The sequence below is a fragment of the Stomoxys calcitrans genome, chromosome 4 (assembly GCF_963082655.1).
Source record: "Stomoxys calcitrans chromosome 4, idStoCalc2.1, whole genome shotgun sequence".
NCBI lineage: Eukaryota > Metazoa > Arthropoda > Insecta > Diptera > Muscidae > Stomoxys > Stomoxys calcitrans.
In genome coordinates this window covers 21,778,725-21,806,002 of record NC_081555.1, presented here as the reverse complement: position 1 = coordinate 21,806,002, position 27,278 = coordinate 21,778,725, and the positions used below count along the sequence as shown (strand labels likewise).

Below are 27,278 nucleotides of genomic sequence, written 5' to 3'. Positions count from 1 at the left end.
ACGGCACTCATTGATATGTGAGAAGTGTTCCTTAGTGGAATGTTCATGGGCAAAATTTGCATTTGCAATCAATCGGTATATAATATTTGAATTGCATTTTTTCTCAAATATCAATGGGAGCTGTCCAATTCAAGTTTAAATTCAATGATAAGTAAACTTTTGTCGAGTCCTAGCGGCGCGCCGCTGTGCGACACTCTTTGGGGATAAGTTTTTACATAGCATAGTACCTTACAAATGTCCCCAGAATTCAGAGGAAATAACCACCGCTGAATTTTTTTCTGATTTTCTCGCTAGGATTCGAACCCAGACGTACAGTGTCATATGCGGACATGCTTACCTCTGCGCTACGGTACCATTAAGGAAGCCAACTTTCCCTTTGTTTACATTCATGTTTCTATTGCAATTCGACCACTGTTGCGTTGCCAGGAGACAAAAACACGAAGTAAAAATATTTAAAAAGTTGGATAATTTTGGAAATTTCATTCAATAATAGTATTTTTAAAGTTCAGCTAATAAAAATTCGAAAAGTGTATGTAATTCAATACAAAAATAAAAATTTCTGCAACAAATTTGGCTATTCACATCGCAACTGAAGTGGGGTTGTTATCCATAATCGACCCATAAGGATCTATGAATTATCTTTCCAAACAACATGCATATTGCTCGCATAGCATCTGATATCCTCCCTCCATCCACAAATTGTAATGACACTTTGGTTTTTCGATAATGACCCTTTGGCAGAACATTTAAGCCTATGGCCAACTACGAATATTGTAGTATTAATTAATCTTCTACTAATAGTGGATATTAATCTTGTGTGTTGTCTAGTGGTTGTCTATCTGATTTCATTGGTTAATTTATTACCACTCCTACAAAGATTTTCATTATAGCTATCTCTGGTTAGGCTATTGCTTTATAAATATTCCATAGAATATGTCTGACCCAATTCGTTCATCTCTTACCCTTTTTCCGTTTGGGGTCATCAACTTTTTTCTATCCCAATTAGATATTTACATTTGCAATTTCTCAACTGTGGTGACTGGTTTGGTCTATCATTAAACCATAGCATCTCTCTTATCTCCGTCAGTGTGTCTGGTAGTACTCATATTGTTTACATACTAAGACCATGTTATTAGCAGCAGACCTAACAAATAGGGTCACATTTAGCTGACCTTTTTCTCTCTCTCTCTCTCGCCTACTCCTTCTATTCAAATATTTTACTTAACAATAATTTCTCTTTCATTGTGAATCTTGTAAGCTTTGTTTCATCCATGGAAAATTAAACATTATGTTTTACTTTCAGTTCTTCAGTTTTGTTTCCAATTTTTCATTTTCTGTTTCAGTTTGCTATTTGAACTGTAAAACTATTATTCCAGTTTCTTCTACATTCTCACTCTATGAATGTATTGCAGGGAATGGAGCAAAACAGTGGGGGATATAGAAATGTTTCTAGCTATCACATCAACACAATATGGATGGTCTAGCATGTTTTTAATACTAAACTTGTTTAAGCATGATTAGATCAGGAGAAGTTCCTCCTCATAGGCCTTTCTTTTATACCAATTGAATACTCAAGTTTTTAAACATACTTTGCTCGTTTCATTTTTATTAAAATTATTTTTTTCCTATTTTAATGAATACAGCCTGCCACTGAGAAAATCGTCGGCCCCAAAGGTTTCGGATTAACCAAATTTACTGACGTCAGTCCTATGGCCTTCTCGGTCAATATTCCCCCTTACTGCACTATGGCCCGGCGCTCAAACATGACATGACAGGTGTTAATTGGGTTACTTTAATCCATAAACCTTACTTCTCTTAAGAATCGTGCTTACTCTATCTTCATATAGCCCGTGCAATGTCAAGGCCCTATAAAATATCAGTGGTGTCGTTCTGCCAGCTTATTTGTATTTCGAAAGCCACCTTCCTGCCAAAGAAATAATACAGTGCGCTCCAAAATAACTTAAATAGCCCTGCGTTAAATAGCGACTGTAAATTAAATAACAACCCTGGAGTAAAGGGTAGTTTACATGTAAGGAAGTGTCGTTAAGCTGTAAAACGTAAAACTCCGTTTACACTGCTCATTAAATCCCGATTTAAGGCTCTTGTCAGCTGAATATTTAAAGGGAAAACGGATGATCGAGCCATTAAATCGTGATTTAAGGAGCAGTGTAAACGGGGTTTAATACATCTACAAGATATTTTGAATCGAAAATAACAATAACAATTAATTATAAAAATTGAAACAATTTGAGACAAGATTTCTTAGAACCTTAAGTAACAAATAATACATAGAATTGAAAAGCGAGAATTCCAAGTGTTCTTAACATGTAGAGAGTTTTAGAAACTAGTCTTTTTGTAGTAGACTGTCAATGATTGGCAAAAACTCACTGATTTCTTTAAGTCGAGTCGTAATCTGAAACTGCGCTAAATGCTCAATTGGGACGCACATGAAAATTACACATTGAATATTGTAGAAGCTGTATTGAGTGAAACGGAATGGGACAATTCACAGGAACACAGGCTGTCACTTTTAAGGAGCCGCCCTTTTCCGATCAAGATAATATTGCTAAAGTGTCTTCGAAAGTTATTCACGTATATATGGACAGGACGGGATGGTTCCGACAAAGAACATGATAATATACTCCACGCGAACGTCTATGTATGAACGTACAGGGATACTGGTTTGTGCACAAAAGCAGAGTGGATAATCCTAGTGCTACCCCCGAGGATAATGTTGTTGTTGTAGCCACATTTTCATGTGGCTAATTTTCTATTCCTTGACGTACTTACAGCTTCTGCAGAAATAGTTACTTGTGATCTTCAGTCTATCACCATGTGTTCCATGCGACAGTAACCTCCAATGACGGACAGTATAACGGGGACTTCTGTTCTAGCCAAAGACAAGAATGCGATCGACGTCTTGAAGCTTGGATAAATAATCTTGGAGAGTTCACAGTCCCCAATTTCGGACCTCTGTAGTCTGTGATATAGCTGGCAAACTATCGATAATCGCTATATTGGGTATTTTTAAAATAAATATGGAAATCGATTTTTAACGCCAGTTAACTTTTAAAAATTTTAATTTTTATCTTGTTCAAAGTTAAACAAATATCGATATCTATCTTCATCTTCATGAGAGATCTGCGGCAGCCGAGGGCTATTTTTGAATTGCTGAATTGAATAAATACATTCTGCTCAGTCTTAGTCCATTCGAATATATACCATCTGTATATAAGCCTATGTACCTTATATTACCTGGGATGTGGTTGTTCCAAATGGCTATTTCAGGTATTATAGGTAAAGTACAAAAAACGGCGGTGTAATTCCCTCTGCTTTGGTTATCGGATATTGTATTAAGTGTCCAAAGCCTTGCTTAACCAAATAGAAAGCTCTCTTAACTTCAAGGCACTGATCGCAGTCATTTTCTAGCCTCTTTGCCGCTGAATATTGCAGTATTTGGATTTTTGAATTGACTTCCACCAGACCACAACACCAGTTGGCATTATAGGTCTGACAGCTATAGTACATAACCAAAGCATGACAAATATTGGAAACACCCATAAACTCCTTCTTGCAGGTGTAGTATAGGGCAAGAGCTTCTTTTTTACTTATGACTATAAGCCTTTTAACATTTAAGAATATTCAAAAAAATTTTCCCAAAGTTTCTCCACTGTGCTACATACTATTGCGGCCTTTTCTAGTTTTGTGCCGTTTGTCTCCATATTTCTTCAAACATACACACATACACTCTCGCACACATTTAAAAACTTATCAATCTGCCATCATTTCAAATTGTTTCCAATTTGGTGGTTTCTCAGGCCTCCTTCCCTTCAAAAAAGAAAAAAAACTCCAAACGCAAACCCTCTATTTGGTCTCTCTGACAGTTGATAGAGGGCTTCCACTACTCAGCCCCCTCCATTTGCTAAACTACTAATGCTCCTATTTTTCTTTTTTTTTTTGCTTAATTTTTGTGTTCTCACATTCTCCTTCGTTGAGCATTACATCAATTTGGGGCTGATGTTGTTGTCGCTTGGTTTGTTCTTATTACAATTCTCATTGTTATTGTTGTTTTTGCTGGAATGATTTTTTCCTTTCATTCTTTCGTTTTTGCTTTTATTGTTTTTGTTCTTTTTTCGTAAATATTTTTATTGTCACTCATTTCCGTTTTTCTTCTTTGGTCGTTTTGGAATTTATACGTTTACATTATGTTTTTTTGCCCTGACCATACCGTGGCCGCCAACCGCCAGTGCTTTGCGTATTTGTTTCCAGTCTCTATGCATATGTGTGTGTGTGATGTCTGACCCACTATCTGTCAGTTACTTGGGCTTTTTGTTGTTTCTTAACTTTACCTCGACATTTTTGTTTTTGGTTTTAGCTTGTTCTGCTTTACTTTTGGCTGTCGTCCTCTCATTCATTTTGTTATTGTTTCTGCTGTCTTCTGGATATACGAGTATGTGTGTATGTATGTACGCAGTAAATGTAACTATCTGTGTTTGCCTCTTAGATATGTTTGAGAAAAAATATGTTTGTGTCGGCGGCATGTATAACAACACTTGATAGATATGCTTGCTATTTGTTGTAATATTACATTATAATAAAGTGATATTTTGTAATCTTGTTCCCTATACAGCAGAAAATATTTTTTTCAATGCCTATCAAGAGTGAGTAGCATATCTGTTGTAAGTTGCCTTTGTATTGGGGGGCCTCTTTTAATCAAGAGCGAAACCCAGTTCATAACGGTTTGCAATAAATCAATTTGGTATTATTTTTTCCTTCTTCTTCGTTCTTCGAAGGTGATGACATGTGATATAGAAATGTAATTTACCACGAAGAACATGGCCCCTTAAGTGTTTTTGGTTGATTTTATAACTAAAAAGTAGCCAGACCCAATGAAGCTTGTAGACACTGAAGAGATATGAGAGATTTTTAAAAATAATACTGCATTCATTATAACAGCTCTGGCAACGGCCTTTAAAATAATTAGCTGAGAGGTGTCTGCTACTTTACGTATTTATACCAACATGGACCATTAACTGCATGTTTGAATGAAGGTGAAATTGTGAAAATTATTTTTTATGTCTTTATAGGTCGGTCTGTCGGTAGTCTGGCCTCCAAAATGTCTACTAAATTATATATGCCATAAATTATAACGAAAACATTTTTTTATTCTTGATTGCTAATAGGCTGCTACGACTACTAGTGATAAATGTTGAACACCCCTAACTATAGCAGCTGAAATTATTGTTTTCAGCTTAAAATAAATCTTAAAATATGCGATTAGCACGTTTAGTATTTGGCAACTCTATGTTAGGACGTTTAAGGGGGAAGACAAATATGCTGCATGCAATACCGTTATATTGGAATTTTTGACATTCAGCCAATTAACATAATTTGTTCAAAAATGCTATAAAGAGTAATTAATTGCCAGAAATTAGTTTTATTGTGGCGAAAATAGAAAAAATTGTTTAATATGATAAGAGGAATTTCCTCCAAAAATAGCTGCATTTTTAGTAAAACAGTTGTGAGACAGACCAAATTAAAAATAAATCATTTTTAATAAATTTGTAGCTAAAAGAAAGACGAACAAAATTCTGTAACATAAATATAGTTTCTTCTTTCAAATAACAAAAAACTATACAACTCTAAGGGGATGGAGGCGCAAATAGACTGTTAAACTTCTGTACACTGTTAAATTATGGTTTTTATTTGCTGTGTCATGTACAGCAGCCACAAACTTCGTGATTACAGATGCGAAAACTGTAAATGAAAGCATTTAAAAGTATGAAAAAAAAAACAAAATGAACCAAACTTGGAAATGGGAAAAATCAAATTGACGTGCTAGAAGGATTTTGATACATCTCTGAAATTGGAAAACCTTTACCTTACATATATTTACCTAATGAAGTTTCATATACTGAAATTAAATACCCGGTTATTTTGTTGGACAGTATATTGAACTTTCAAATTAAAGAAGGAGCAAAAAAGGAAACCCTTGCGCTTTATACCTGCAAGGGGGCTAGTGACAATCGTTGGAAAGTTCAAAACGCGTTCATGCAATGGCTTTATACTGCAGTTGTTATACCTAAACTGCTAAGGAGTGTTGAGGTCTGGGGGACGAAAATAAAATCGTCTACTCTGTTGTATCAAAATGATTGTAAGCCTCTATATCATAGTGGATTGGGGACGATATCATCTGATCCACTGAATATAAGGCTGTACTTAATGCGTACTTAATACTTAAAATAATCCATCACCGTACGCAGGTCAGTTATTAAAATGCTTTAAACATAGCAAAGAAAAAGACTGGAGAAAGGTTTGCGGAAAGATATAGTGTTGTTTGTGCTCCTGGTAAAGTAGATGATTGTGACCGAGCACCAGATGTCTTCGTGTTCTATCAGGGATAGGGAACTAAAATTTTGACATGAATCGATACACAATTAAGGAGTTTCAAACATTTTATGTTATTAAAGCTTCCATTTCCATTTAAACGGACCATAACTGCATGAGACTGCTATCTTTTGGCCCATTGCGCAGCCAGAATATCATTATATAAAAGTAAGAGGCTTAGCTGGATACGGGGTCATCAGGGTTGGAGAGTCCATGGCCCTGTGTCACAGTTTCTTGCGGAGGAGAACCGTAAGACCAGTGCAATGTTTTTTTAAGCGGTCTATCATGCAAAGTAAACTAACATTTTATATTGGTTCGATCCATAACTAAAGAGTTGCTTACATTTTAAGTTGATAAAAGGTTATTGCATCGGACAGCTATCTTTCGCCCCATTGTGCTGTAAGACTATCACTACTTATATAGCTGAACTCAGGGCCATCAGGTTTGGAGGGTGTCCAAGGCCCTGTGTCAGAGTTTCTTATTGTTTTAGGGCTATCACTAGACTTAGGTTGGGTTTTCGGAACTTTTTCGTGTTTATCATCAGTGTCTATTTTGCAGGATCGCAGTCCACCAGGGTGGAGATTGCCAAGACCCAATGTCAGAGATTCTCACGGAGAAAAACCGCAAATTTTCTTAGAGCGCTAAGCAAATTGAAGATACATTCTTTACAGCGCTTTTTGCGTATAGCCCTTCCGCATTCCATTGGGCCCTAAAGTTAAAGACTGAGGGAACCGCTAGTCTCTCATTCGTTCTTAATACGCACGATGGCTACATTTTGTTTTCTCTCAACTGTGTTGCACCTCCATTCTTACTTGGCAGCAAGCTGTGAGTGCAGAAAACAGGAAATATAGTACACATACTTAATGTAATTTAGGCTACAATACGAGTAAATTCAGAACATACAACATTATTTGTTAATATAATAATGAAATTGATAAACAATGCGAGATGATATTTTTGCTTTAATATTAAAACTAAAAAATCATGAGATTAGCACGTTCAGTATTTTGAAAAGTTTCGTTGGGAGTTTTTGGAAGATTAATGCACATCATTTAATATCATCAGTTAATGACAATAACCGATCATTTGCTCGATTAGAGAACAAGGTATATATGTAGGGTAAGGTCATTCGGTAGCCTAACAAAAATGTATGCCCAATAAGAACAACCATAATTAGCACATGCTGAAACTCAACTTTACCATTCAGATATTTTGAAAAGGGTCAAAGAGCAAATTAAAAAGGCCAAAGGGACCCTATCTCCCTTTATTCGCACAGCGGTAACCCTGCCGCAACTCAAAATGTATGTCATGTTCAACCCAAGGTACACTTACAGAAGGTAGCGATATGCGATCATCTGATTTATGACTTTTCCAAAAGGAATAGTAGACAGGTGGTAAGCATATAAAAAAGTAGTAAAAGGCTAAAATAGTTGTTAGGAAGTAGGATACACGCATTTTGAAAAGTAAAAAGTAAATAATGATCATGTGGACCTTTTAGGACTTTTTCTTGAGCAAGTCATGGTATCATTCATTGTATTGCCTTTAATTCACCACTAGGATTTAGTTTTTAATCACTAGTGAAAAGCAGATTACTGTTATTTGATTTTTTTTACCATTCCCTTTTCTATCAACAGTCTAGTTGTTACATCAAATTGTTATGAGAATGAAATTCGCCACAAGAACCAATTACTGAGCAATGGTAGACACTACAAAACAATATTTACCAGAGATTTACAGATTTGTTGTAAAGTAATTGGCAGTTATATAAAACAGTCGAATTGAAAGGACCCTTTACACATTTACATGCACACAAGGCCATTCATTTTATGGTCATGCAATGGATTCTAACCCCTATATGTTTGCCCTTTATAAACCAATGACAATTTTCTCTACAAATATGTAATTAACTTTATTCATAAGAAAGAAGAAATTTTACCTTAGTTACAGCAATTCAAAATCTATTTTGTCTGCCTTCCCAACGCTGGAGAACTCTTATAAGCCCAAGCAATCCCTTGAGGAAGTGTGCTTAGACAATTTATGACTTTAACATAAGTTTTACCCAGTCATTCGTTTTAAATGTTGGGAAATATTCATCAGTCGTTTTCACTGCAATAGGTAGCTGAGAATCTTAATGGATGTCATTCATCAATGTTTGTGTTTCCTAACTATACCACAAGTTTGATTGGCAATAAATATAATCAGTTTATATCATTAATAAACGTTTGACAAAACAAAAGAAAAACATTCTATTTTTGACCTTAAAACGAACATTTGTCCATAGCGTATATAGGAAAATAAACGTGTGATGTGCCCATTTTGCCATTTCCTCTAGGGTGCTATTTCCGATGGTGGCAATTTATCAAAGTTTAAATTTGTCGTTGCCACCAAAAAGAAAAAGTTTTAATGCTAAATCCAAACATGGACAGGATTGACATTTGAAAATGAAATATTTAATCCATTAAGGCAATAGAACAAATGAATTTTGGACTTAAACAAAGTTCTAAATTTAGAAGGAACCAACGGTCATTGGAAGTATTTTTAAATCAGCTATACCCATTAAATTTGCTACAGTTTCTCAACATTTGCTCAAATAGGAGAACTACAGTAAATCAAATGTGAAAAGATTTTCTTTCTTTCTTATCCGAAATTAGAGCAAATAACTAAAAGGAGTTACAACTATTTTAAGTTTAGTTAGGGAGTTGCAAGCATTTTAAGTTTTTAGAGTGTCATTTTCACTTTATACGGTTGACGCGAATTAGGACTGCTGCTAAAAATGTGGTTTCGCGCTAACCATTGCCAACATGACAAGAAGCATGAAGTAGAGTAGAGTTCATGGAAAGAATAACTTTGTCTTTCAATGACCAATTAAGAGTTTGTCGTGACGTGATAAAGGCGATAAATTAGATCCTCCCAATTTAACTGCCTGTCCCACTAAGTTTGAGTGATTGAAAATGATCGATTTTCTTTCCCTTTAAAAATGCGTGACACAGAATTAGTGGGACAGGAAGTTAAACACCAGTGAGACTTGTGGAATATTTCCATCTTTACTTCAGCATGAGACCGGCAATCTTGTCCGCAAGCGTCAGAGAATGCTTGCTGACAAGAAAAAGGAGAATGAGTATTCATATCAAAGACCATCAAATCGAGTTATAAGAGCGATTTGCTCAAGTACGGGCAACTTACCTATATCAAGGGGCGATCAGTGGGAACTGCCCTACTTGCATAAGGGTAGAAAGGCCTCTGGGGGGGTGGGCTAAGCAGATAAGAAACAGCACGGCCTACCGCAGTTGGGCTCTAGACAACCTGCTAAGGGTCACTTAAAACTTGACATGGCTACTAAATTCCAATGTGGCTTACTTGCTCTACGAAAGTGTGGTAAGGCCGATTCTAAAGTACGCATGGTTTGTACGCCTGCGGTTGTCTTAACATAACTTGTCGTATGAGAAAACGATTTCCGATTTTTCGTCAGACTTATAGTCATAATGTGAAGTCTAATGTAGAATTTGCGGTTTTGGACGATACGGAGGGAATGGAGGAAGTTTCGGAGACCCATTGAGGTTTATGCTACATATGGAAGAATTTGGATTATTCCTGATGATGAAAGAAGATAAGCGGACATTTTGACATTTAATGTGCGGTATCTTCCTCATCCAACCTCACCTAATCTAAGATAATAGATCCTATGTTGAGAAAGAGAACGTGACAACAGCAGCCGAGAGGGGAGAGAAGGAAATCAGTATGATCTTCAATATCCACACGGAACACACATATCATGTTTTTCCAACAAGGACTTGACAGCTTTTCTTTAAAATAAATAAAAAGCAAACCCTCTGAGATATTTCAAAAACTTTATTATCGTCTTGAAGTACAATCAAAACATTTATGAATGGACTTGACTTCGTTAATATGGTCACCACAGGCACGTTTGCACTTGTCAATACGTTGGACCCAATTTTCGGTGACTTGGCTACACATTGCAGCCGAAACGTTCGCTATTACCCATTGAATGTTGGATCTGACCTCTCCAACGTCGTTGGCTAGACCAATGACTTGACGTAGCCCCAAAGAGCACAAACGAAACATCCAATCGATTGAGCCGTTTCTTGAGATAATACGCTCATGAAACTTACTCTTCAATTAGTCGATTGAATGGTTTGCTGTGTGGCTTGTGGCACCGTCCTGCTGAAACCATGTGTCGTCCAGGTCCATATCTTCCAATTCAAGCCAAAAATAATCAGTGCGAATGGTGCGGTAGCAGTGGCCATTTACTGTTACAAGACGAAGAAGTATGACGCCGCCCGCATGCAAACCGCACCAAACAGTTGTGTTTGTGGATGAAGTGTTGATTCGCGAAGCACATGTGGATTTTAACCTGACCAATAGCGGCACCACTTGCTAAAGAAGTTTTAACATGGCAGGATACCTTACAAATGTTGCCAGCATTAGTGAGGGGATAACCACTGCTGAAATTATTTTCACGTCAGGACAGCTACAGCTATTTATTTGAAGCTTAAAAGTGGAATTTCGAATCCGCGATCGATATTGGCTCAATAATACAAGGTTGTGTCACTTGCACAAAACCAAACGTGGGAAGGTCCCATAACTTTAAAAAATATGGCAATTAAAACGTAAACAAACAGGAATGTAAATAAATTTATTTTCATTTATTGGTTTTAAGGATTTACATGCATTTTAAGTTTATTTCATTGAAAGTTAATTAAAAAGAAGAGTTGCCACAGTTTATTAATTTCCTTTCCTTAAATAGACTCATTTAATTAAAACCAAATGAATCGTTGACACATTTTACAACTCTATCAAGTCATGTGCAATCTCATTTTCCGTATTTAGTCCATTTAGGCCACTTAAGTGATCTTTACACATTAAATTGTTTGGACACAAGTTTCGTCATATACATAGCTGTTTGCCTACTTTGATGCTCAAATAAATTTTTGCCACATCATTCAGAAGATCCCTGTTCAAATTGTATTTTGTTGACATAACTGAAGACTTGGCAGCAATTATGGCATAGAAAATCAATTACGCATTGGCTACTTATAAAACTGTACGGCTGAATAAATAAGACAGACATAAAAGCAAAGTCATCATAACTGTAGTAATTCAAACGCTATTCGCAAGTTATAATAGCTTGACAAAAGAAAAAGCTTATGGAGGAGGAAGAATGTTATTTTATTTGATATGGCTAGGGGGTTTATTAATTTTATTGCTCTTTAAGAACTGTTCTCCTGCCTCGCTCCCAACTATAAGTTGTTGGTTTTTTCTGTACTATACATCAGGTCAATGCAAACAACACTCCTGTTTTTTTTTTTTGTTTACCTAGCTTTAGGGTGAATTTTTTTTCCTTTTGGGGGAAAGGGAGATGATTAATAAAATCATGTGGGCTGGGGTATAAGTACCCCCACCACACAAACCCTATATTCACCAATACCACTCCTTCCCTTCAAAAACAAAAAGTTAATCCCCAGAGCCGACAATCAGCTGGTGGTGGTGCTGGTGATTGTGGTCAGGTCACTCACACTTGCCCTCTGTTTGTTATTCTGGGCTGTACTACTACTTAATTTTTGTGAAAAATTTTAATTTAAGGCAATGGCAAATAAAACTAATAACCGAAAAAACTCAATATTGACACGCAAACATGGCATTAAAACGAAATGTTTACTTTCAATAATGGTGTGGACGGACAGACCAACCATGGGATGGGTTTTTGGAAGCCGCCACAGCAGCAACAACAACCATGCTTATGACAATGATAGACATCATTTAGTTTTGAGGATATTTTAGATTGTTGTAAAATCAAATTTACAAAGGACAGCAGAACATTGATTTTTCCCCCTTGGCCAAATTATTTGGCCAAACAACCAAAGGAGCCTTTCATTCTGCCAAGCACACTAGGTGTTCTAAATAAAATGAGGTTGTGTGGTTTGACAGGGCTATACAGCCTTAGAATAACTCCTCCTTGATTTTTTGGCAATAAAATTTTATTTGCTTGCCATTATTTTTTTAAAGCTACCAAAATAGATAGAGGGATATTTTTCTAAACATTTTATGGGGACAAGTCCATCATTTGCAGTTCAACTTTTTTTGAACACACTCTTTTTAGTGTGTCATTAAAAAGGCAAAAACTGTGATTGTTTTTTTCTCTCCTCATAAGGGTGATGTTATTGGTTTTGACGGCATTTAGTCTTGGCTATTTATTTTTTTTTCGTTCTTTCGTTTTCTGCTTGCAAGTTACACCATGGGGGAGGTGAACGACTTGTTTAATTAATTTTTTTGAAAATTTCCGCTTCTTAAACAGCATTTAAATAATTTATTTTAATGTATGCCAAGCAACAGACAGACAAACGGAAGCTCAATAAAAAAAGACAATACTCCAAATGTGCAGACCCCATGAAAGCCAGAGAGGAAGAGCATATTTAAAGAAGAGCGTCAACTTGACAAAAGAGTAACATGAAAGCATAAGACAAGAAACGGCTTTAAGCGTCAGTGTTGCCAATTTGATTGCATTCGATTTATTTTAATGGCGATTTGGATTGTGCAAAAAATTTAGCATTTTTTCACCATGCTGCACTGAAATCGAAATGTTGTGTTCGTTTGTAATGGTGTTGCCTACAGAGCCTACGGTAAAGAATGTCGCACTTAAAATCGACTGCTATCATTCAAGAAAATGTTATTTGAACGAAAGAAGAAAAAGACAAAATTTGTTGAATATTTTGAAAAAAGCGACATAATATTAAAAAAAAATATATTAAAATGGAAAAAGTGAACGCGTTTTATTTATCAAATGGCACATTAGATGCATTGCTTGAAAGTTCTTCTAAGACGAGGATGCGAATTTTACCATATTGTTTGGTCGAAATGGCTTACTTTACTTTAATTGGCTATGACAGAATATTTGTTCCACTAGCCGAACATAGAATAGCGTTCCAGGCGCCTCGATCTTCTGCGCTCATTCTAAAATCTCTGACAACAAGTTTCGAGGTGTCTCCCACAACTTGATCTTTCCATCAAAAGACTTCTGTGCTGGAGCTTCTTCATCCATTCTGACAACATGACCTAGCCAACGCAGCAGTTGTATTTTGATATGTGTAACTATGCTATCGTCGCCATACAGCTCATACAGCCCGTGGTTCATACGTCGCCTTTATTCTCCATTAACACAAACTGGTCCATATATTTTACGAAGAATCTTTCTCTCAAATATTCCAAGCACTGTATGGTGTATTCTTCGTCGAAATGACTACATATACATATGAACATGTTCGATTGAAAATGCAAAAAGTATAACACTATGAGATGGTAAGGACGGCATTTGCAAAATGTTGTTCCGTAGATGTGCAACATTAGAGTAAAATTTTTTTAAGAATCGAAATCACCCAAAGACTGTGTGACGTTCTTAATAAGACAAGGAAACAAAATCTGTAATGGATCTTTTAAAAAGGTTTCAATAAACAAATTTAACATAAAGTTTATAGGGAGAAACATAAAAGTATGTTCACACGTATATTTTTATTTAATAACAGTAATAACAGTCAGACCGCCGAATCGAATAAGAATTACGGCTGCTAGCGGATACAGAAGTCAAACTTTTTAAAAAGATTTCAATAAAGAAATTTTATATGAAGTTTAAAGGCAAAAACAGAAAAGGACGTTCACACAATTTTTTTAATTAAGGTAAATAGTAAGGTTGATTGATATGCAAGCCATCAACTAAAAGGGGCATTCAGTTACTACTTGAAAGTAAGAACAGTCAGACCGCCAAATCGAATAAGAATTACGTCTGCTAGCGGATCCAGAAGTCAAACTCGGCACAGAAGTTGGAAGAAAATATATATCTCAGACCGTCAAATGGAATAAGAATCGTATCCTCCAGTGAACCAACAAGGCACATCAAAGACCGGCTTATATGTTCACTAGAATTGTACCCTCCAGTGTATCTAGAAGTCAAATTGGAAGAACTTTCATGGTCAGGTTAAGGATTAATTCGGACCATCTTGCCATGGACTTTAAAATTCATAACGTCCAAACAAAATTTCAAACTTCAGACAAAAAAGCAAACTGATCTTCCAAGGGGCGATATCTGCAGAAGCCATGCTGTGAAACGCGCAGAGTATAACGTAAGTAGAACGCGAAATGCGATTTTGTCCACTTCTCCTTTTTTTGGGATCAGCTGAACGTTCCGAAACTTTGGAGCTTTTGGGATAGCTAGAGCAAAGACCTTAATCTCATCAAACATAATCGTTGGAAAAGAGAAGCAAATTGCAATTAACCCACAATTGGTAGGGTTATTCACACTGCCCTTTTTGGGAATTGGCTGAACATTCTTAAACTTAAAGACAAAATGCCATTAGAAGACAGAAATATCATCTAGAGACAGAAAAGTCATCAGGAGACGGATACGTCTCCAGGCTATAGATATACCATCAGCAGATAAAAATTCCTTCAAGACACAGAATTTCCGCGGAAGACAGAAATGCCATCTGGAGACAGAATTGCCATCTGAAAACAGAAATGCCATCAGGAGACAAAAATGTAACCCGCATCGCTGAACATTGCCAACCTTCTGACATGCTGCGAATACTTCCGCACGGCGAAGCAATTTTGGCGTCTAAAGATTATCGTTGGTATCCAAGGTTTTTTGTCCAATGACCCTTGAATGGTTTGGTGATCATAGAAGATTATAGGCTTCTACAGACAACCCTGTCTTCTTTAAAAAATTGAACCAACTAATATTTATTGCAGTCTTTGCTTGCCCATTTCTATTCTGTATGTGATTTAGAAACTTAATTTGTGGTATTGTATTGAAAACATATTTCAATTTCTTCGCCATGGAATGTCCACTTATGTTGCTTAGAAAATCTTCCACCTCTTCTAAATATCATAATTACGGAAGATGTATCAATATTTTGGCAAACAGTCAGGTGCTTCTAAAAGAGAAAATCAATATGTGTGCATAACCATTATATATGTTCATCGATTTATTCGATTTGAAAAAGGTATCTTTTACATTTTTTACGATTCGTGTGGGGTATGGGAAATCAATCATCTTCCAATGGTTTTATTTATTTTTTTATTAGTAATGTGTACCTATTACGACTGGTAATTGAATTTATGTCACTGACGAGCTGTTGCAGAAAAGAAATTACCGGACACATAGTCGGATTGGTCTCAGACTGATTCATTAGCGAACGTCTCCGGCTTGTTTAGGGCCTTCATCAACACTAAAGTGTTATCCGGCCTCCCGTCTGTCGGCCTACAGTTCAAAGCTTGGGCCATTTTATGGTATATTCACCTAGAACTCATAGAGAGAACCCTATAAAAACTTAGGTGTCCCCCACAAGCAGCCGATGTATAACATCTCTTTATGTGTCAAAGTTTCAAAAATTATACATTTGGTAAAATAAATCATTTATTCTGTGCACGTGAAAAGTCTCACACTTGACGTATAGCCACAAGCTGAAATTTGAGATTTAAGGGATTTTATTTGCCAAAAAAAACTCTTGAAAACCTTGCTATATTTCAATGCCTATTTTAAACAATGATGTTAAATCGGAACATGGGCGTAATATCTCTGTTCCCTTTTCTTTCATATTTCAGTTCAACTATATTGACTTTTTTCCTAAAGGTGTCTTAATACCGGCACAAAATAACGCTATTTGACCCATGTACATAAAAAAGTTGGCAACACTTGCAATTGAGTAATTCACAAAAGACAGAGCAGAGCATAAGCTTGACCGAGTGACGTCTATAAACACTGCTGCTTGCTGTCAGTCAGCTTTAACTTCGCGACATAACGAAAATACAACAAAACAAATCTAACAAATTAAAAGCATTTACCGAAAGAACGAACAGCTATGTCTCTTTTGCATGAGTGTTATTTCAACTGTTTGAATTACATACCTATAAGTTAAGTGCGTGTGTATGCATGAATGCTATAAAAACTGTATTAAGCCAAATTAATAAAAATTAAAATAAATTCTCGTTTGTTTTCGTGTTTTGTGCATACGTATATTTACGAGTAAATGTCCATTCGTGGTTTATCCAACAAAAACCAATTCATTCCGCATTCATAATAGTGGTGTACATACATATATATATATATATGTATGTACGTAAGATGATTTTGATGTCGATGGTTGTTATTGTTCAGCTCACTTGATTCATTAAGGCTTTGATGTTATTACTTCACTTTAATAGAATTCCTGGGTTTTCTTTCTTTTGTTCACACACACATGCAATTCTTCTTTAATGTTATAGGTACATATGTGGATTTTAATGTTAAATAAAAAAACTTTTGGTGGGTACTTTTTTTCAAGTCTTTTATGGTCAATGATTATGTTTGGCACACACACACACACTCGCACTCACTTCAAAGCCAAGTACACCATAACTTTATAATAAAAACCAATTTCTAATAAATTTTAGATCCAAAAATATATGTAAAAATATCTACCATTTTGCTTCTATTGGTTTAATGGCATTTTGCACTTACTTTAATTGTACAATCACTGCTTTAAAACATGCAATACATGTACACGTTTTTATTATTATTAATTTGTAATTCGTGGAAATAGGTATATCTCCAATATTTTTTGATATATCTCGAGTTAATAAAACAGAGACACCGTAAACGAGAACTTAGTAGCTGAGCTGGCTAGTTGGTGCCGCATATGAAACACCACCACTTTACAAAAACAACAAAAAGTAAACAATATAAATTTTAATATGATTGGGGACGAGGCAGCACACCAAAAAAAATTTATTTACGTACTACGCTCGAACGCGATTGCCGCCGCTATACCTTATGTCGTCGTAATTGGAAGCAATACCGCCGTCAAGTTAACGTCACGCGTACGAGTCGAGTTTATGTATGACGTTCTTGTGCGCAAGGTCTAAACACAATACCCCAAAAATGTTTTTGGTTTGTCACACAAACACTCTCTCACAATTGACATTCGGTATCTATGTTTGAACACATCTTCTGCAAGAGTCTCAAGAGTGTATTTGTGTATGATGGCTGGCTATAGTACAATTTACATTGACTGTATTTTGTCAATACACATCGCTACTATGCTAGTCGAGTCTAAAAAAGAGAATGTAAAGAGCGTACAAAACAAAAGAGAGAATTGCAGATTTAGAAGATATGACAGCAAGCTAAGAGATAGTTCGTACTAAAAAAGGGGTTGCCATAGTTCATGTTTATCATTTGTTGCCAAAATAATTGCAGTTTTTTGTCATTTTTAGAATGGTAGGTCTAATACAACAGGAGGAAAAAAACTTTAAATTAAAAATGAAGTCAGTATTTGTTTTTACTTTTATGCAGTAATATATTGGGTTGCCCAAAAAGTAATTGCGGATTTTTCATATAGTCGGCGTTGACAAATTTTTTCACAGCTTGTGACTCTGTAATTGCATTCTTTCTTCTGTCAGTTATCAGCTGTTACTTTTAGCTTGCTTTAGAAAAAGTGTAAAAAAAGTATATTTGATTAAAGTTCATTCTAAGTTTTATTAAAAATGCATTTACTTTCTTTTAAAAAATCCGCAATTACTTTTTGGGCAACCCAATATATATGTTATATGTTTTCTGGCTCAAAATGTAAAAATAAAAAAAATTATTAGATTAGATCATGGATGCTGTCTGTAGCACACATACTAAGGAAGGAACAAAAAAAATCGTTTAAAAAGCCCAATAAATTGATAATGTCCATTTCCTCATAGAAATAAGAACCTGAAGTGGAACGTTTTCTTGCCAGTGCAGAACAGACACACAGCTGTGTTCTATGATTACCTCTGTTACTACGACCTCACAATTGTGCAGAAATCGTTATTACTTATAAGGGCGATCTGAGAAATTGGGGCAATGAGATACCATATAGCGATTGCCGAAAAAAAATTTTATTCAACATGCTGAACTAGGAAAATTACGGTAATTCTCCATATTACTCGATCTACAGTCCAAAAACGTTATCAGGCCTGTTCCGGCTTTCGAATTCTCAAAACGCAGAAAATAATTTTGCCTATATTTTCTTCCCTTTAAGATTTGAAATCACTTGAGGTTCCTCTTACTTACTATATATAGGCTTGACAAGAGTATGCATTCAAACATAGACTTTGCAAGAAATAAGACAAAGAAATTCGTTCGTTTTGCGTTTTCGAAAACTGGACCAGGCCTGTATATTGAGGCATAAAAACGAGAATCGTACTTACTACAAGCGATCATGCAAAATTTGAGACGGTTAGTAAAGCCCCTAAAGGGTATTTAAAAACGTAACCCAGAAACCATTCGAAGAATCTTGCGTAAGCATGGTTCTCGTTGCAGAGTTCCACTCTAAAAGTTTTTCAAAAATCCCAAAAACTACAGAATTCGATTGGTTTTCGTTTAGCATCAAAAAAAAAAAAGATTTTACATCATGAAAGTCTGTTATTTTTGTAGACGAAACCTTTTTTGGGACGGATGGACCAAGAAAGGTAAGACGCAGGACGAATACGGCTATGGACTCTAATCACACAAGTTCAACCGTAAAGCACATGCCACTTCTGTAGTGGTATGGTGTTGTAAGAGTGCTGCCGGCGTAGGAATTCTAGATTTTGTGAGATGTATTATTTAAACATTCTGACAGATAATTTGAAATGCATTGCTGAAAAATAGGGATTAAAGACAATATTTCCACTAAATTTTCAAGATAATCACCTCAAGCAAAAACACCACATTGTTCGAGTAAAAAAGTGAGACTCGAAAGAGCAATGAATTTGCTGCGCTTGAAACAACGTGGCGAATTTGCGAATAGATAATATTGATTGGCCGCTGTAAAATTGTTTTCACCCATTCTGGCGACAACTTAAAAACGAAATATTATCCAGAAAATATTTTGGAAGCTGCTTTGGAGCTGTGACACGTGAACACTTCGGTCGTAGACCTTGGACTTGCTAATTAGACACGACATTGTCACATAAAGCACGATTAAACCAAGAGTGGCTAAAAAATCATGCTACACACTTCATTTCTTCCACACAATTGCTGTCCAATTTTCTGGATGCCAATCCGACGGACTTTTCTATTTGGGCCATTTTAGAGAGCAAGGTAAAGACTCAAAAATATGCTAGTATGGATGCGCTTAAGAAAGCCATTGTTCGGCAATGGGCCAAAATACTAGCAAATTACATTTATGCAGTTTGCAACTCATTTTTTACAAGCAAAAGTGAATGGAAATTAGAAATTAAAATAACTACCACACATTTTTTCATTGGGGTCAATAACAAATATTTTCACACAGACTACGGAGAATATATTATCTTCGACTCCAGCCACTGAGCTTAGCTAGGCCGAGAACTGGAAAAAGTGATTGGGAACATATCACATGAAAATATGGTGCAAAAGAGATGAGAGGGGAGGGGGAGGCAGTTATCAGATGCGTTGAGCAGGTCTGGACGAAGACACAAAAAGTAGAAGAACGAGCATCACAGAGCAAAGCAATGTGAGAGAAGTTTTTAGGGGAAACTGAACCCCGGGAAACTGAACCCCGAAAGAGGCTTAATTGTGAGCATGAAATCTGTGATGAAAAATGGTTGTTTCAGCCGATACTGTTGGCATTTATGCAACGCGGCATACGACAATGGACCTATTGGCAAATGTGTAAAGCATTTTCCAATTCTATACCGTGAAAAAATCAATAGACATTTTCTTACCAAGTTTTTGCTACAAAATGACTACTGTAGTCACAACAAGAGTGTGTTGAACTTACCTAAAAAGAGAAGACAAAATTATTGTTTAGTTAAAATTCAAATAACAATATGGAAATGATATAGAAGGAGAAGCGAATAAATTTGAATTTTAAAAATTAAAAATTTATTGTAGCAGAAGTCAAAATTAGAAAATTATCTACTTTTATTGCAATAATTATTCTGATTGATGTTCATTTTTGTTTTCATATTTATTTCATTTTATTGGTTTTTGATTTTAAATAGATTTTTTTATTCCTAATTTAAGTACATTCGCTATTTGCTCGTTCTACATAATTATCTTTTATTTATTATTAATTTTTAAGTTTTAAGACTAATTTATTCCATTTATACTTTTCTGGTCCATTGTGATACCACAGTAGCTACTCGGCTACCGGGCGACCTACTAATATTGATCGCTTAACTACATTTGAAGACTACCTTTAAATGCTTAAATGACTACATTAACCCACAAGCTTTGCTGACTAAGGTAACCCTGTTATTTGTACCTGTTTATCTCTGCCCAACTATCTATTACTTTGACAAGAGATGAAACGATAACTAAAGAGAACTAAATCTTTTTCTACATGAAAGAAAGAGAGAGAGCGACCAAACGTAACGCAAAAACTTCCCCCAAAAATACACACACTCGCACACACTCTCATGAGAACACAAAATGTGCATGCATGATGAAAAATGCATGTTCTATAGGGGGAAGGAAAATACAACGAAAAAGAAACTTATGAAAAATAGCTGGAGTAAAGCAAATAACATGATACGTACGATACTTCAGTACTTCAGTTGTTATCAAGATCAACAGCAACAGCAACAGTCAGTCATCTGGCTGTTGGGCATTATTAACAAAGGGGCAAAAACAAAACAACAAAAACAACAACAAATATGCAACAAAGGAATGTGGCGGAGTGCATTCATTGTGTACTTTAGTGATTTGCTGAAATTCTTTTAGTCCTATGAGTATGCCACTACGAAACAACTCACCCTCGCATTTGCCTTTATATTCTACATCCTACTACATACAGTATAAATAAAGGGTGATTTTTTTGAGGTTAGGATTTTCATGCATTAGTATTTGAAAGATCACGTGGGATTTCAGACATGGTGTCAAAGAGAAAGATGCTCAGTATGCTTTGACATTTCATCATGAATAGACTTACTAACGAGCAACGCTTGCAAATCATTGAATTTTATTACCAAAATCAGTGTTCGGTTCGAAATGTGTTCATTCACCGTAACGTTGCGTCCAACAGCATCTTTGAAAAAATACGGTCCAATGATTCCACCAGCGTACAAACAACACCAAACAGTGCATTTTTCGGGATGCATGGCAGTTCTTGAACGGCTTCTGGTTGCTCTTCACTCCAAATGCGGCAATTTTGCTTATTTACCTAGCCATTCAACCAGAAATGAGCCTCATCGCTGAACAAAATTTGTCAAAATTTGAACACATTTCGAACCGAACACTGATTTTGGTAATAAAATTCAATGATTTGCAAGCGTTGCTCGTTAGTAAGTTTATTCATGATGAAATGTCAAAGCATACTGAGCATCTTTCTCTTTGACACCATGTCTGAAATCCCACGTGATCTGTCAAATACTAATGCATGAAAATCCTAACCTCAAAAAAATCACCCTTTACTTTACCAACCGGCAGTCTGTTGGTTACCCCAGAGCACTGTGTGTGTGAAATGCAAGTATTAAACGTACCATCTTCCTTGCATTAACAAAACAAAAGTGTCATTGTACACTTTATGATTGCGTTGCCAGAGTGTGTATAGACATGTGTGTGTATAGTTGTAGTGTAGCGAGCTTTGCTAGCTTCTGCTGCGGCTGCATTTCATTCTTGCCAAAAACGTGCAAGTTGTGCGCAATATTAAAATAATGCCAGACAAACCAGAAGAGTTTCGCTGACTGTAGAGTTGCCATTATGGTTATTTGGAAACAAATTTTTGGAAATTCTCATAGAACAAAAAATTATAGGTACGTATAGAAAATAAAATAAATTAAATTGAAATTGAATTGGTACAGTTTCACTTAATAAGGAACCAGGGCAAATTCCTCTGGATAACGACCCAAGCCCGCCAAAGAGTTACCGAGAGAGTGGAAATCACACATGTCGTGTTTAAGGGCAAAGTAGTGTTAGAATAACTTCACTTCTCACCAAGGGATTGAAATGCGCAGAACGGCGATGGTACAAACAAACCTGGCAAGGCTATGTTAAGATGAAAAGAGGGTGTAGATATTAATCTGCTCCATGCCACTATTGACATACACCTAAGCCAGAAATCGGCTTGTTGTGCGCTCTAAAAACTAAAAAGTAACTAAAAGTTAGCCTCGGCTAGGCTCAGTGGGGAGTTATATACGCGGAAACTCCTAAAGACGAAAGATCACAACAGAACTACGCAAGTGAACGGACAGATGAATACTACAAAAAGCAATATTACTGTTAGCAGCGATTTTTGTTGTGTTTTAGAGCAGAGTTTGTGTTAGAATAACTCCACTCCTAGGGATTGATAACCCTTTCAAAGATCGGAAGATCGCATAAGAAAGCTGTGGCTTTTAGAAAGGAAATGTGAAAACTTCAGCAGTGATACAGTTATGTAGTTTTTATATCCTCCACTATAGGATGAGGGGTATACTAATTTCGTGATTCCGTTTGTAACCCCTCGAAATATGCGTCTAAGACCCCATAAAGTATATATATTCTTGATCGTCATGACATTCGTCATGTCGTCAGTCGGTCTAGCCTTCCGCCCGTCTGTCGAAAGCACGCTAACTATCGAAGGAGAAAAGCTAGGCTCTTGAAATTTTGCACAAATACTTCTTATTAGTGTAGGTCGGTAGGGATTGTAAATGGGCCATATTGGCCAATGTTTTGATATGGCTGCCATATCAACCGACCATGGGTCTTGACTTCCTGAGCTTTTAGAGGGCGCAACTCTTGTCCGATTTGCCTGAAATTTAGCATGAAGTGTTATGTTATCCATAACCTGATATAGCCTCCATATTAACCACTCTTCCGATTTGAATTCATGAGCCTCTAGAGGGCACAGTTCTCATCCGATTTGGCTGAAACTTTGCATGAAGTGTTCTGGTATGACTTCCAACAATTGTGCGAAGAATGGTTGAAATCGGTCCATAACTGGATATAGCTGGGCCGATCTTGGGTTTTGACTTCTTGTGCTTCTAGAGGGCGCAATTCTTGGGCGAAATTTTGCATGAAGTGTTTTATTTTGATTTTCAACAACTGTTTCAAGTATGGTCTAAATCAGTCCACATCCTTACATAGCCGTCATATAAATCGATCTCACGATTAGACCACTTGGGCTTCAAGAGGGCGCAATTCTTATCCGATTTGGCTAAAATTTTGCAAATGTCGTTGAAGAATAACTTCCAACAACTGTGCTAGGTATGGTCTAAATCTGAATAGCTAACCTGATATAGCTACCATATAAACCGATCTCCCGATTAGATTTTTGGAGCTTCTAGAGGGCGCAATTCTTATCCAATTTGGTTGAAATTTTGCATATTTCATTTTAGTATGACTGCCAACAACTGTTTCAAGTATGGTCCAAATCGGTTTATAACCTGGCATAGCTGCCATATAAACCGATCTCCCAGCTTGACTTTTTAAGCCTTTGGAGGGCGCAATTATTACTCGATTTGACTGAAATTGTGGAGGTGGTCTATTTCTATGACTGGTGTTTTTCTATTTGAAAAAGACATTCCGACATGCATGCCAATATGGGCAGCAGCAGACAATAACTTAAATCGACAAAACTGCACTTCATAGGGCGCACCTCCGATTTCGCTGATGTGGGTTGATTTGGTGTGTTGATGTGGGTTGACCCCTGGAACACGAATCCGAAGTCCCTTTTTGGGGGAAAAGGCCCCCCAGAGGCCAACCTAAGCAATATGAATATCAAATGAAAGGTATTACCGAGTAGATTACAAATATGCAAAAACATGTCTAAAAATTGGACCCGGGAGGACCTACTGAGTCTTAAGAATTTTTTACCTTTACCAAAAAATTAAACAAATTGGGGGGTGCGCTTATAAACTGTCGATTTGCCTGGGCATATCATTATACCCTACACCACAACATTGGTAAAGGGTATTATCTTATTTGGATTCGCCTGTCGTTTTAATATCCTTTCTGCTGAATTACTGGTCGATTTTGTTCAGCATCCACAGCTTGTATTTTTATTCTTTAATTTAGAGTTGCCATAAATGTTATCTGTGTCTTAAATCACCAAAGATTGTGGCAACACTATTTTCACTATAAAGATAATAGGCGCGTAGTAAATATCGTTACAGTATTTTTACATGCCTACATATCGTAGAAAATCGACCAAAACGTTAGCCGTTTTGTTGGCATTGCTGGGCTGGTGTCGCCGTACACGGATTCATAGCCACCGTTGTTGTCTCGGTTCGCAAGGCAATGGCGGCGTCTACATAAATTAGTGTCAAAACACATACGCATGCATACATGTGACATATGGTCACTAGGGAGAGACTGAATATCCAATAGCCATCATCATGGTTTCCACAAAACGTGGTATGGATGATAGGGCAGCGTCGTTGGCGTCATTCGATCGTGAGTGGAGAAGACAACGGCAATGATGAAATACAATAGAAATTATAATGGTCATTGATCGTTGGAGGTGGTACGTACCCAACATACACACATATGCACACTTTATTGAAATGCAATCATTATTGTAAATTTGTATAAAACGGAAGTTATGATTGGTATGTGCTGAGAATTACTATTTTCAAATGCTATTCAAGCTTTCGCCCTCTAAATTGAAATTGGTAATGTATAATTGCTAGGTTTAGAGTTGTTGTTGTTGTTGTTCAAAGCTTTAACTTCCTCTTTACTTAGGTGGCAAAAGTGTCATTGATTCTAGCCCAACCATTTGTACCTATATATGTATGTGGGTGTACATCGCTATGAAAATTTGTCTCTGCAGTTACAACATCTAAGCTGGGGTTTTATCGGGACACCATCAGTAATTTTTGCTGGGGGAATTGTTACAGAGAAGAAACCTACATGCAAACGCGCAAAGTCGAAACCTAACACCAATGACTTGGCCTCAAGGTGAATGAATGAATGCATTGGTCAGAGAAAATCATAGACTTATCAGTAAATCAACTGAAGGTTGTGGTATTGAAAACTTTAAGCCCTTTAGTATCTACCTAGAGCTATATTATTATCAATACTGGTCGCAAGATAAAGTAGATAAAGATGAGTAGTGAATAAAAGCCATAATTTGTAATCAAAGCTGTTATTACCAAAACAACTCCCTACCAGTCATTTAACAAGATTAAAAGATGAAAAATCAAAATTATTTAAATGATTTGTTATTCTTTTGGATCAGAACTTAAAACATTAAAAAACATCCTTGTTATTCGATAATGAAATGTAAACTCTCTTTTTTCTTTTCCTTTCTTTCCTTTGAAGATCACAAGTGCTACCACCACTAGATGCAAACACCGATTTTAACATGCCTTTGTCATTAGCAGCTGTTGGTCACCAATGTGAGCCTCAGTTTGCTAACAAAGTTACCAGACAATTTAAATAACGTTTGGCGGTAAAGAATTTCAAACTGTTTACTTTCTTAAAAGAAGCTGATAATCAAACAGTTGCCGCTATAATTTTCCAGGAAAAAAATACAGGAGGTAAAAGTAAACATTTAGTCTTCATATGCTGACGATCAACTCAGTAAATACTTCAACAGAGTCTAAGTCCAGTCAGAGTTTTGAAGACAAACTAAAAAAATCAAATCGGCAAAGCCAAATAAGAGAATGAAGTCTGGAGTCAAATTTAAGTAAATAAACAAAAACGGGAGACTGGTGCTAAAACTGTTGACAACACTGAAAATGAGGCAATACTGAAGAGAAATGTGCAAAAAAGAGAGAACATTGAGAGCGACGCGGGAAAAATAAAACAGAATAGAAAACAGTAGACGCCAGCAGCTTTCGTTTTCTGCATCTTCTCAAAAATGAAGAGACAGCTTGCTCCAGACCATTTGATTGGGTTTAGACTCTAACAGCGTTATTTTACAGGAAATTGTATGACCCAGTATTCAACAGGAGTCGGTATTGGAAGTCCTTAAATCAGGAGACGTAGAATTTAAAAAGTATGCTCCTGCAATTATGGACATATCTGGAGAAGTATTGGATCGTACGCGCAGAGGTGTTTATAGTCTTGCAGGAAAAGCCAATAACGCTTTAGGAAACTTTCCGTCTTTTTATTGTTTTTTAAAGATTGATAAAAAAATGCATTAGTAAGGTCTCTGAGATTGGAAAAAACACCTCCGCAAGGTGGAGAGTCTTATTTGCTGCGGACCAGGGTATGAACAAAGCATCCTTGTAAAAGCATTGTCTACCATTATTATTAGAAGGGATGTCCATGTGCCCCGGAATAGTGCCCAGTGTTAACTTCCTTCAAAATACGGATCCTTTGCCGAAAGCAAATAGACCAGCTCGTCCTAGCATGTTTAGGTTGTATGGGTAGCCTCCCATGAAAGGTGAGTTCATTTAGAGCCCAGTCTACCCCATTGTGATACCCCAGTGATAACAAACCGCTGGTGAAAAGGTTAAGAAAAAGTGTGAAATATAAGATGAATTATAAGAAGAGAGAATGTGGAAAGCGTCGTATAGACTGCACGCCGACTCTTATGTGCATCACCGGAACCATCAACCGGAATTGGTCAACGCTTAGCTGAGTGTTTTTATTCTGTGAGTGAGTGCCAGTGGTTCTGCTTGTCTACGCTTACATGAGAGACACATCTGCAAGATCGCCGAGTTTGGAGAAAAACCGCCTCCCTAAGTTAGATCCTAAAAACAGATCTGAAATAAACTAGTTGACACTATTTTGTTCTTGCTCCACTATGTGTATGTAGTTTACTATTTTAGTTATCACATATGTAGTTTACTATTTTGGTTGTATGCCTAATAAAGTTGACCTTGATAATGATATTTAATTCCATTATCATCAGTTTTTTTTCTCTTCCTAAACCTTTTATTTTTTCAATTCTTTTTGCCGTTACCTAAAATTGATGGTTATATTGCCAAACTCCACTTCAGCTCTGTTGGATACTATTTTTGTATGGCCTTTTGCAAAACAGTGTGAA

The 27,278-nt window shown here is 36.4% G+C and overlaps 1 protein-coding gene and 1 long non-coding RNA gene across 4 annotated transcripts in view; one reads left to right on the top strand and one right to left on the bottom strand.

Moving 5' to 3' along the window:
- Positions 1-27,278, bottom strand: part of LOC106085358 (amyloid beta A4 precursor protein-binding family B member 1-interacting protein) — an 89,997-nt gene that overhangs the window by 42,949 nt on the left and 19,770 nt on the right. The window lies entirely within an intron of this gene.
- Positions 24,265-27,060, top strand: LOC106085373 (uncharacterized). Of its 2 annotated transcripts, XR_001220934.2 has the most exons (5): positions 24,265-24,806; positions 24,883-24,954; positions 25,025-25,240; positions 25,604-25,733; positions 25,806-27,060. It is a non-coding gene; the product is annotated as an uncharacterized LOC106085373 (long non-coding RNA). The 2 variants fall into 2 exon arrangements; XR_001220932.2 differs by having other exon boundaries at positions 25,604-27,060.